Source organism: Engystomops pustulosus, chromosome 2, assembly GCF_040894005.1.
Source record: "Engystomops pustulosus chromosome 2, aEngPut4.maternal, whole genome shotgun sequence".
In the NCBI taxonomy this organism is placed as follows: Eukaryota; Metazoa; Chordata; class Amphibia; order Anura; family Leptodactylidae; genus Engystomops; species Engystomops pustulosus.
This window is the reverse complement of record NC_092412.1, coordinates 252,406,385-252,419,801: the sequence shown is the minus strand read 5'-3', so window position 1 is coordinate 252,419,801 and position 13,417 is coordinate 252,406,385. Positions and strand designations below refer to the sequence as shown.

The 13,417-nt window shown below is 45.6% G+C and overlaps 1 long non-coding RNA gene across 1 annotated transcript; it reads right to left on the bottom strand.

Annotated features, from left to right (window-relative positions):
* Positions 1–1,296: 1,296 nt before the first annotated feature.
* On the bottom strand, positions 1,297–6,596 carry LOC140116808 (uncharacterized). Its single transcript, XR_011852974.1, has 3 exons — positions 6,511–6,596; positions 4,653–4,733; positions 1,297–1,475 (listed from the first exon to the last, which is right to left on the bottom strand). It is a non-coding gene; the product is annotated as an uncharacterized lncRNA (long non-coding RNA).
* Positions 6,597–13,417: the final 6,821 nt, after the last annotated feature.

Genomic DNA, 13,417 nt, shown 5'->3' with positions numbered 1-13,417 from the left:
GAGGTGGGGTGAAGTTCCCGCCTCAGGCGGCAGATTGTGTATACTACTGGGGGACTAAGGCTGTCTATACTAGTGGGAGGGCTGAGGCTGTGTATAATGCCGGTGGGCTGAGGCTGTGTATACTGCGGGGGCCTGAGGCTGTGTATACTACTGGTGGGCTGAGGCTGTGTATACTACTAGTGGGATGAGGCTGTGTATACTCCTGGTGGGCTGAGGCTGTGTATACTGCTGGCGAGCTGAGGCTGTGTATACTGCCAGGGGGCCTTAGGCTGTGTATACTACTGGGAGGGGGGGGGGGCTGGGACTGTGTATACTACTGGGGGGTGGAGCTGTGTATACTACTGGGGGGTGGAGCTGTGTATACTAATGGGGGCTGGAGCTGTATATACTATTGGGGGATGAGACTTTGTATACTACTGGGGGGCTGAGGCTGTGTATACTAGTGGGGGGGTGAGGCTGTGTATACTAGTGGGGGGGTGAGGCTGTGTATACTAGTGGGGGGGGCTGAGGCTGTGTATACTACTGGGGGGCTGGGGCTGTGTGTACTACTGGGGGATGAGACTTTGAATACTACTGGGGGCTGAGGCTGTGTATACTAGTGGAGGGGTGAGGCTGTGTATACTAGTGGGGGGGCTGAGACTTTGTATACTAGTGGGGGGCTGAGGCTGTGCAAAGTTACTGATGATCACTAATAGCCAGTCATTGGCTAATCTCTATAAGACTTAAGGCTTCCATGGCAACCAAGTGCCACCCTCTAATGATGTCACAGAGGTCAGAAATTCCAAAATGGTGGTGCCCATCAGTGGTGATGTTAGTTGCTGTGGTCATCTCCAATTCATCTTGTGGCCCCATCATCTCCCTCTCATAGTATTTTACCACCTATACTACCTCCCATAGTGTGGGTGTTAACCTGATATTTGATGGCACTGGTCACAGGTGTTATCCGCAGCATGTAAAGGAAAAAACCCAATTGGTACCAGCACCGATCACGGGTGTTACCACTGGGGGGTAAGGAACCCTCTAACATTTGCAAACTGTACCCAATGCATGTATCTGATCACATGAAATCACAGCATGCCACCATGCAGGGTGGAGAGGAGTAGAAGTCATGGAGGCATGTTGTGATTTCATGTGGGAGGAGCATCTGGATTCAGCCTGAGGAGGCCACAACCCCCTTGACTCTTTTTATATCTGGCTGTATGTCATATAACACAATTGATTTTATATGGGTCTATATAGACCACAAGTTTCCTACAGTATCGGTATGTAGAGCATGTGTAAAAAAGACAGACATCGTAATTGTTATATCTACTTTATAGGTTTATAAAGCAACTCAACACCTTTGATGATTTAAACTAACAGCTTTGCAGGGACTGAAGACTCCACGAGACACCTCAAAGACTTGATCGTTTTCAGAGCTCAATTCTCTTTTATCTTGACTTTCCTCTTCATGTTCTTCTTCTTCCTCTCTTTTCCTGTGTTACAAGGTGACATAAATTTAAAGGAAACCTGCCATTCAAGTTAAACCATCCGAAATAAATAATTCCCAAAATACTATGATTAAAACGCATTGTCCTTAAGACTTTCCATGGCAATGTCAAAAAAATCAATTTGTAAACCTATATCCAACTCACTAGAGTTGAGTTCAACAATATTAATGGGGTCATGCACATGTAGTGTTCACTGTACTGCCTTGCCTCCTTGGCCCTAATTGACAGGTCACATAATTCAGCACTTAATGTCATATGACAAGGGTGATGTCACCTAAGGTACTTAAGCCCCTAACAATTGTAAAATCTACCCCATGTTTATATCTGATCACATGAAATAACAGCATGCCTTCACCTTCATGGAAGATTGGGAAAACTAGAAGTCCATGGAGGCTGCTGAGATTTCATGTGATCAGATACATACATGGGATAAATTTTGCACATTTTAGAAGGTAAAGGACCTCAGAAAAAATTACCCTGGTCACATTAAATGAAGTGCTGTATGGTGAGAAGAGGTATGGAACATGGAGAGGACCCTCTGGATACGGCTGAGGAGGACACACCCACTCTGACTTGCAGCTGTAAGCCAGTTAAGATAAGATAGATGATTTTATGAGGGAAATCATTTTTAGTTAAACGAAGAGTGGTGTTTAGTTATTAGAGCTCTATTAATCTATAAAAATAACTTCCTCTTCTCCGGCTGCTGATGGGAAGGCAGAGATCTCTGGAGCCGGATCTGGTGTCAGCAGAGATAATATTACAGGTGACAGTCACTGGGGGAATATACTATAGTCCTGCAGAGGAAACCTAATAGACACCTCCCCATTATGTAGGATTATGGGGGGATATACAGTACAGACCAAACGTTTGGACACACCTTCTCATTCAAAGAATATTCTGTATTTTCATGATTATCAAAATTGTACATTCACACTGAAGGCATCAAAACTATGAATTAACACATGTGGAATTATCTACCTTACAAATAAGTGTGAAACATTTGAAAATATGTCTTATATTCCAGGTGCTTTGATTACTGCTTTGCACATTCTTGGCTTCCCTTCTCTGATACCAGCAGTGGTCATGTGACCGCTCCTCCATCCAGTGACTACACCGGTCACCACCTACTGCTGGCATCATGGCTCCCATCACTGAGGGCTGATACCAGTAGTGGTCATGTGACTGCTCCACCATCCAGTGACTACTCCGGTCACCACCTACTGCTGGCATCATGGCTCCCATCACTGAGGGCTGATACCAGTAGTGGTCATGTGACCGCTCCACCATCCAGTGTCTACACCGGTCACCACCTACTGCTGGCATCATGGCTCCCATCACTGAGGGCTGATACCAGTAGTGGTCATGTGACTGCTCCTCCATCCAGTGACTACACTGGTCACCACCTACTGCTGGCATCATGACTCCCATCACTGAGGACTGATACCAGTAGTGGTCATGTGACTGCTCCACCATCCAGTGACTACACTGGTCACCACCTACTGCTGGCATCATGACTCCCATCACTGAGGACTGATACCAGTAGTGGTCATGTGACTGCTCCACCATCCAGTGACTACACCGGTCACCACCTACTGCTGGCATCATGGCTCCCATCACTGAGGGCTGATACCAGTAGTGGTCATGTGACTGCTCCACCATCCAGTGACTACACCGGTCACCACCTACTGCTGGCATCATGGCTCCCATCACTGAGGGCTGATACCAGTAGTGGTCATGTGACTGCTCCACCATCCAGTAACTACACCGGTCACCACCTACTGCTGGCATCATGGCTCCCATCACTGAGGGCTGATACCAGTAGTGGTCATGTGACTGCTCTGCCATCCAGTGACTACACCGGCCACCACCTACTGCTGGCATCATGGCTCCATCACTGAGGGCTGATACCCGTAGTGGTCATGTGACCGCTCCACCATCCAGTGACTACACCGGTCATCACCTACTGCTGGCATCATGGCTCCCATCACTGAGGGCTGATACCAGTAGTGGTCATGTGACTGCTCCACCATCCAGTGACTACACCGGTCACCACCTACTGCTGGCATCATGGCTCCCATCACTGAGGGCTGATACCAGTAGTGGTCATGTGACTGCTCCACCATCCAGTGACTGCACCGATCACCACCTACTGCTGGCATCATGGCTCCCATCACTGAGGGCTGATACCAGTAGTGATCATGTGACTGCTCCACCATCCAGTGACTACACCGGTCACCACCTACTGCTGGCATCATGGCTCCCATCACTGAGGGCTGAAACCAGTAGTGGTCATGTGACTGCTCCACCATCCAGTGACTACACCGGTCACCACCTACTGCTGGCATCATGGCTCCCATCACTGAGGGCTGATACCAGTAGTGGTCATGTGACTGCTCCACCATCCAGTGACTACACCGGTCACCACCTACTACTGGCATCATGGCTCCCATCACTGAGGGCTGATACCAGTAGTGGTCATGTGACTGCTCCACCATCCAGTGACTACACCGGTCACCACCTACTGCTGGCATCATGGCTCCCATCACTGAGGGCTGATACCAGTAGTGGTCATGTGACTGCTCCACCATCCAGTAACTACACCGGTCACCACCTACTGCTGGCATCATGGCTCCCATCACTGAGGGCTGATACCAGTAGTGGTCATGTGACTGCTCCACCATCCAGTGACTACACCGGCCACCACCTACTGCTGGCATCATGGCTCCCATCACTGAGGACTGATACCAGTAGTGGTCATGTGATCACTTTACACACTGATTGGCTAATTGTGTATCTGCTTGAAACAAACTACCCAAGCTGAATACCTCACCTGATCGACAACATAACCCTGATAATTTTGTTGATAATTTTATCCAAATGCATCCCTGCATTGCAAAGATAAGGTATGGTATACAGAACGAGCAAACGGGAAGGGGGACGGTAACATGTTCAACATTCCACATCCTCATACAACATCTCCTCTGTCTCTACACTTATTGTGGGTCCCCCATTCCCCCTCTTATACAAGCAGTGCTGCCCCTTCATTGTCCGGATCACCCAGATGTCCCGGTAGTTCGACTAGCTCCAATCTTAAAGTAATGGCATATCCCAGTAATAGTAATATCCCTTAAAAAAAAATTTCAAACATATACATGTACTTACTCATCATCACAGATGGAACGAGAGACAAATCCAAGGAAAAAGACAAGGAAAAGTGATTTCTTCAATAATGCCATGGCTGATCTGCCAAAAAATATTAATATTGGTGAATCAAAGAATATAATGTGTTCCTGCTGAAAAAATTTCTGTGTAAAGGATTTTGCTTTGTTCTTCCTTTGTCTGTTTTTATTGTTTTAATGTGAAAAGAAGTTGAATAATGTAATACACCCCCTTATTGACTGGGGCTCTTAAAAGATAACTGAAATGCAGGCTCTGGGAACCAATTGTTGACACAGACAGAGACAGTGGGCCCTGAGAATCAACTTCCTTCCAAGTGGTCCCTGCCTACTTGCCTCAATTTACCTAGTCATTAAAGAACAACTGGTTGTCAATTCCTTTCTATTCCAAAGTGCAAAACACAGAGACAAGAAAGGATAATACAAACACAGAAGAGTACGCACAATGGTGTCTGTGCAGTAAATTCTACTCTCTTAGCCCTGGCACTCACACAAACCTTGCACTACTACCACCTATACTTTTCTTATTTATGCATAAGGATAATTAAAATATGTGCCTGTCTATATAAATCCCTCAACAATGTAAACGCCAAGATTACAGATTACCCAGTTAGCTATAAGAATACTTCAAACTGATAACTCTATCTAGCTTTATCCATTTAGGAACTCAAGTCCTGTAAGACTAGAAGGAGAGACGTTTTAAGTTTCAAAATTTCATACACAGTTGTGTAGTGCAAACATAAAACATACAGTTGTTAGATAAAATAGTAACAGGAATATACATACAATAAATACATAAACAGCTATAAAATAAAAAGGGATAAAAGTGAATAGCCTTATTTGCAGATAGTTGAAATAGACTTGTGTCCTGAGATGCAGCATAAGAATTTCAGGCAACCTTCCAGGTGGTAATGTTGTATCAAAATGATTAACAATAACCAGAGAAAGGAGGACTTCAAACAATACGTTATAGCAATATTTAGTACTATTACCACAGTCTAAATACAGGTAGAAGATCAGAATACAAGATACCAGGAGCTTACTACAAACTGGGTCTCCACAAAGACCAATAGTGACAGGAGGAGGCGCTGGACCAGAAGGGAGGAGGCGCTGAACCGAAGGAGAGGAGGCTCTGGACCGGAGGGGAGGAGGAGACACTGGACGGGAGGAGAGGAGCCGCTGGACCAGTGGAGAGGAGGCACTGGACCAGTGGAGAGGAGGCTCTGGACCGGAGGGGAGGAGGAGACACTGGACGGGAGGAGAGGAGCCGCTGGACCAGTGGAGAGGAGGCGCTGGACCAGTGGAGAGGAGGCGCTGGACCAGTTGAGAGGAGGCACTGGACCAGAGGAGAGGAGGCGCTGGACCGGAGGAGAGGAGGCACTGGACCAGAGGAGAGGAGGAGACGCTGGAGGAGACGAGCCGCTGGACCAGTGAAGAGGAGGCGCTGGACCGGAGCAGAGGAGGAGGCGCTGGACCAGTGGAGAGGAGGCACTGGACCGGAGGGGAGGAGGAGGCGCTGGACCGGAGGAGAGGAGGCGCTGGACCGGAGGGGAGGAGGCGCTGGACCGGAGGGGAGGAGAGAGGAGAAGACATTTGGGATATTGTAACAGTCTCTGCTTTTTCTAAATTATGATCATTTAAATATAGGTACATCAATCAAAAGAAAATGTGTTTTTATAAATTATATATAGATTTACTTTTCTATTCGAATAACACAGTATGTAAATCTTTTTCTATGTGATATGATATAACAATCTCTGACCATAAGGATATAAGTCTGATAGAAGTGACATCACATAACATACAATATACATAATAGTAATATAATAAGTAACAATTCCCACCTTGTGATAGAGAAAGTGCAGCACACAGGAGGACAGAACACCTCAGTATAGATCACTTCTAGGGATGGGGGTTATTATACCAGTAACTTGGGGGCGGGGCTCAGCTTGGGGGGAGGAGCTTCATAAGTCATCACCAGAGACTAATCACCAGACCTGATCCTTGTGATCTCCGCTCTCATGTACATAGATGGTTTGTGCGTCTCATGATGTGTAATTACCTGCAGATTGTACATACAAATATTATGACAATTATTCTGAGTCAGTTCATCTATCCTGGGATGCAGAGACATATTACATTTGGTAACTGGGGGGTTAATGAAGCGGCTGAACCTTTAGATAATATCACGCGATGTCTCGCCACCAATATGCAGAAGGTAAAAGTCTCTATTCTTGGCTCCGGGCGGCTGGATTGTTTGATGCGGTGAAGAAGCTGCTGACATCTTATGAAAGCAAATAATGAATTGTGAAGACAATGTTGCCAGTATAACGCTTCAGTATTTGGCCAGTGACCTTTAGTGGTAAAGATCCGGTCACTGTGAGATACGGCTACGGACTTGGACACTCCTACGACGCTCTCTTAGCAAATTAACGGAGCATTTTGGGGCTTCTACACCACTTTTGTGGTTTAGAAATCCTTATAATTACCCCCCAATGAGTAGGAAATGTTATCTTTCATCTGTAAAGTGAAGGAACCAGGAGATACACTATAAATAAAGCGATCTAAGAGACAGGACTCATTATACACCATTATACAGACACCTGCTACATATGGGAATTGGGTGTCTCTTCCTGGAATGTACAAAAACACTGCTGTACATGCCTTACATCAGATCAGAGCTGAGACAAGGGGTAGGTGACGGTAGGTGGTCGTCCTGAGAGGCGCCATCTTGGACCTGAATAGTGATCAAAAGCAGTGGCATAGCTAGGAGAGGGTGGTCTCTATAGGAGACTTCTGAATAGGCCCCACATCTACCATACGGGTGCATCACTTCTAAACCAATCCGTCACATGCTCTCACGTGACTCCTGAAACAGCGTCAGTTCTTCTAGTTTTTGAGATAAACATCTTTTAAAATTATTCAAATGAGTCTCAGGGGCTCCTAACTACATCAAAGGGGCCCTTTCTATCTCCATTGTCCGCTAATTATTCACACCTCCATTCGGGGACTTTGCCCGTCTCCTCAATCCAAATGGAATCACTGAATGGAGCCGTGAATAAATAGCAGACAACGGAACCAGAGGTGGAGACCGGAGCCTCGTTTGCATAGTTTTAAAAAACGAATTATCCAACCCATGTTAAAAGAAGTGCTACAAGGGCTCCGGTGCAAGATTCACTTATTATAAGATTCCACAGGAAGTATATATGTACCTATATATACCGTATATTCCGGTGTATAAGACGACCCCCCTACTTTCCTGTTAAAGTATAGAGTTTAAGATATATTCGCCGTATAAGACTTCCAGACTTTTCCAGCGCATAGAAAACACCGGTAAAAATAAAAAAAAAACAGATTTGAATTTAACATGGTCCTTTTTTTTAATGTAAATTCTTCTGACATGCAGGTATACAGCAGGAAAACTGTCGCTCATAAACATAAGGCATACAACAACAACATTACCATCGTCCATTTTACTGTAAATGTTACCATTAGAGATGAGCGAGTATACTCGTCCGAGCTTGATGCTCGTTCGAGTATTAAGGTACTCGAAACGGCTCGTTGCTCGGACGAGTATTTCCCCTGCTCGAGATCGAGCATTTAATTAAAAAAACACAGTGAAGAACAATGAAGAATAGAATAAAAACAGTGAACACAGTGACCACAGGATCATTTAAGTGAAAAACACAGTGAAAAACACAGTGAAGAATAGATTACAGATGTTCGGCACATCTGCTTACTTGTCGGGAGATACGCGCGGAACGGTGCGAACAAAATAGTATGTGAAGAACAATATATATGTGTGAAGAACACATTGCAGAACACGGTGAGCAGGACAGAGACAACGAGGAGCAGCACAGAGACACCGGGGAGCAGCACAGAGACACCGGGGAGCAGCACGGAGACATGGGGCAGCGGCAGCACGAAGACATGGGGCAGCGGCAGCACGGAGACATGGGGCAGCGGCAGCACGGAGACATGGGGCAGCGGCAGCATGGAGACATCAGGCAGCGGCACGGAGCGGCACGGAGACATCGGGGCACGGAGACATCGGGGCACGGAGACAGCGGGGCACGGAGACAGCGGGGCACGGAGACAGCGGGGCACGGAGACAGCGGGGCACGGAGACATCGGGGCACGGAGACAGCGGGGCACGGAGACAGCGGGGCACGGAGACAGCGGGGCACGGAGACAGCGGGGCACGGAGACAGCGGGGCACGGAGACAGCGGGGCACGGAGACAGCGGGGAGCGGCGGGGAGCCGCACGGAGACATCGTTGCACGGAGACATCGGGGAGCGGCACGGAGCGGCACGGAGACATCGGGGCACGGAGAAATCGGGGCATGGAGACATCGGGGCACGGAGACAGCGGGGCACGGAGACAGCGGGGCACGGAGACAGCGGGGCACGGAGACAGCGTATCTCCCGACAAGTAAGCAGATGTGCCGAACATCTGTAATCTATTCTTCACTGTGTTTTTCACTTAAATGATCATGTGGTCACTGTTTTTATTCTATTCTTCACTGTTCTTCACATCTGATAACTTGTCGGGAGATAATATACGCGCGGAACAGTGAAGAATAGATTGCAGATGTTTGCATACATCTGCTAACTTATCAGAAGACATTCTATTTCAATTAATTAACACATTTTATTCCCGAACCATGGTCCCTTTGAAAAATGCTCGAGTCTCCCATTGACTTCAATGGGGCTCGTTATTCGAGACAAGCACTCGAGCATCTGGAAAAGTTTGTCTCGAATAACGAGCACTCGAGCATTTTAGTGCTCGCTCATCTCTAGTTACCATACTGTACCTTAAATTTTTATTTTATTAAATATTCCATGCCATGTACTCAGAAGCGGGAAAAAAATTCCAAATGCAATGAAAATGGTGAAAAAACACATTTGCGCCATTTTCTTGTGGGCTTGGATATTACGTCTTTCACTGAGCGCCCCAAATGACAGGTCTACTTTATTCTTTGGGTCGGTACGATTACGGGGATAACATATTTATAAAGGTTTTATAATGTTTTCATACATTTACAAAAATGAAAACCTGTACAAAAATTTTTTTTTTGATTTTGCCCACCACTGGCGCTAATAACTTTTTTATACTTTGGTGTACGGAGCTGTGGGTGGTGTCATTTTTTTGCGAAATTTGATAATATTTTCAATGTTATCATTTTTAGGACTGTAAGACCTTTTGATCACTTTTTATAGATTTTTTTATATTTTTCAAAATGGCAAAAAAAGTGCCATTTTCGACTTTGAAAAACCGTTATTATATTTTGATAGATCGGGCATTTTCGGACGCGTCGATATCTGATGTGTTTATGATTTTTACTGTTTATTTATATTTATGTCAGTTCTAGGGAAAGGAGGTGATTTGAAATTTTAGGTTTTTTTATTATAATTTTTTTTTTTTAAACTTTCTTTTATTTTTATTTATACTATTTTTCAGACTCCCTAGGGTACTTTAACCCTAGGTTGTCTGATCGATCCTATCATATACTGCCACACTACAGTATGACAGTATATGGGGATTTTCCTCCTCATTCATTACAATGTGCTGACAGCACATTGTAATGAAGTGGTTTAACCCCTTAAGGACGGAGGGTTTTTCGGCTAATTTCTCGCTCTCCAACTTCAAAAATCCATAACTTTTTCATTTTTACGTGTACAGACCTGTGTGAGGGCTTATTTTGTGCGTAACAAATTTTACTTTCCCGTAATGTTATTTATTTTAACATGCCGTGTACTGCGAAGCTGAAAAAAAATTCCAAATGTGGAAAAATTTTAAAAAAAACCGCACGTGCGTCACGTTCTTGTGGGCTCAGTTTTTACGACTTTCACTCTTTGCTCCAAATAACACGCCTACTTTATTCTTTGGTTCGGTACGATCGCGGTGATACCAAATTTATATAGGTTTTATTGTGTTTTAATACATTTTCAAAAATTAAACGAATGTGTACAAAAAAGAAAAATAAATTTTTGCCATCTTCTGACGCTAATAACTTTTTCATACTTTGGCGCACGGAAATGTGTGAGGAGTCATTTTTTGCGAAATGAGGCGATGTTTTCATTGCTACCATTTTGAGGTCTGTGCGACATTTTGATCATTTTTTATTTCATTTTTTATGTTATGTAAAAAGGTGTAAAAGTCGCATTTCGGACATTTGGGCGCCATTTCCCGCCTCGGAGGTCACCGCCGCCTGTAACCGTTTTTATATTTTGATAGATCGGGCATTTTGGGACGCGGCGATACCTAATGTGTCTGTGATTTTTACTGTTTGTTATGTTTTATATCCGTTCTAGGGAAAGGGGGGTGATTTGAACTTTTAATATTTTATTATTTTTTTTTATTTTTTAAACTTTTTTTTTTATTTTTTTTTTCACTCTTTTTTAGACCATCTAGGGTACATTAACCCTAGATGGTCAGATCGCTCCTACCATATACTGCAATACTATAGTATTGCAATATATGGCATTTTTGCAGGTCATACATTACAATGAGCTACTGGCTCATTGTAACGAACCTGCATAAACCATGTAGCCTCGTGTCAAAAGAAGACCCGAGGCTACCATGGTAACCGATCGCCACCCCCCGATGACGTTCGGGGGCGTGGCGATCGAAAAAAAGATAGTGGCGCCCGCGCGCCGCCGTCTTTTAAACGCCGCCGGCGACTTTGCCGGTGGCTTTGCCGGCGGCGTTTAGAGGGTTAATAGCCGCGATCGGTGCAAGCACCGACCGCGGCTATTAGCGGTGGGGGTTTTGTGCAAAATGCAAAAACCCCCACCTCTGTATGAAGAGGACTCAGCCCGTGAGCCCTCTTCATACATCCCTTATACCTCTGCGCCGTAGAGCTACGGCGCAGAGCGTTAAGGGGTTAAACGAAATAGCCTCGGGTCTTCGGAAGACCCGAGGCTACCATGGAGACGGATCGCCGCCCCCGATGACGTCACGGGTAGCGGCAATCCCAGGTAAGATGGCGGCACCCATGCGCCGCTATCTTTTTGAGGCTGCCGGCAGCTTTGCCGGCAGCCCACGCTGTGAAAACACCCGCGATCGGTGCTAGCAATATGCAGCAAAGACTTACCGGCTATGCGTCAAAATCCTCTGCTAAATGCGGCGCGGATTGGAAATCGTTGGACTATCAGACCAAAGTGTGGGCCCAGGACCCTTAGTAAATGAGCCCTAATATCTCCTTAGGCAACTCTTAAAACATTACAAATATTTCATCTAAGTGCTCGACCTTAAAGGGGATTTCTCACGAACACAAGTTAGGCCCTATCCACAGTGATGAGACCCCCATAGATCCCGAAAACGAGGGGTCCCAGTTACCTCAGTCGGACCCCTTGTCATTTCGGGCGGTTAATTCTGCAGACGGCCGTGCGTGACCGTTCTGCTCCATTAATCTCTATGGAGCTGACGGAGATGGGAGATAGTCCAGTCTGATCCACTAAGAACTGAATGTCTAGGAAATTTCCCCTTGTCTTCTCCATCTCATATCTTTATCTAACATTAAATATTTTTTTTATACATCTGTAACATAAATCTTCCCATCCTCACATCCTTAGATCCACGTCACACAAACAGCTCAGGGTCCATGTCCAGCGCTGCACATGGATGTCCATTCCCAGAAACCCAGGAATATTTATCATTTCATTTTTTATTTTTTATCATACATGGAGGTGTCTTTTCCTTTTTTTGTTTTTTATTATATTTGGACGGGATGAGTATTACATTGATTAAATACTTGTGCATTGTTACACTCTTGCTCCTTGGCTATATTCACACGAACGGTACGGTGCAGCACACATGCGGCACTGTACCGCATGTCCTATCTTTCCCCGTAATACAGCGCCACAGCCATATATCGCTATGGAGAGGGGCGAGAGTGAGCGGGGCTCAACCCCTCCTCCTTTCCCCGGCGCCGTCGTGTGCCCACCTTAATACGGTACGGCAGGCATACATTGGGGGTCATTTACTAAGGGCCCGATTCGCGTTTTCCCGACGTGTTACCCGAATATTTCTGATTTGCGCCGATTTTCCCTGTATTGCCCCGGGATTTTGGCGCACGCGATCGGATTTTGGCGCATCGGCGCTGGCATGCACGCGACGGAAATCCGACGGATTTGGAAAAACCACCGCATTTAAAAACAGAAAATGTGTCGCGGAGCTTGCACTTACCTTTACTCAGCCGGCCTCGGTGTATTCCAGTGTGTTCAGATGCTCTTCAGCGCAGCAGCGCCACCTGGTGGACGGCGGAGGAACAATCGCGAATGGACCGGGTAAGTAAATCTGCCCCATTGTGTGAATGCAGCCTAATGCGGTTGATTTAATGGATATGGAACTTTTTATACAGTCCAAATAGTAGAATTTAGATCTTTATCATCTTTTATAATTGTCACTTAGTAACAAAGAAGGTAACGACCGCTCTTTATCTTATGAGTTATTGAAGTATTTTGAAGTACACAATGGGAACCTGTAGAGTCCGGTAGTTGGTTTTTGATATCCTTCATTATTTAATTTTCTCTCTTTTTTTCTCTTTTTTTGTGCCAAATTTATTGGAAATAATACAACCCCTGATTTGGGTGTCGCTGTACTAGTGTGTGAATAGCAATCTGTCAGGGGGTGACGCATTTCGCGATGGCTGGGGTGGTCGGCCATGCTCTGGTGTGACGTGGGGGGGTTGTGCATTGACTTGGGTCCTCATATCCGCGGGGGGACCCGTTTTACCTCACATAAGC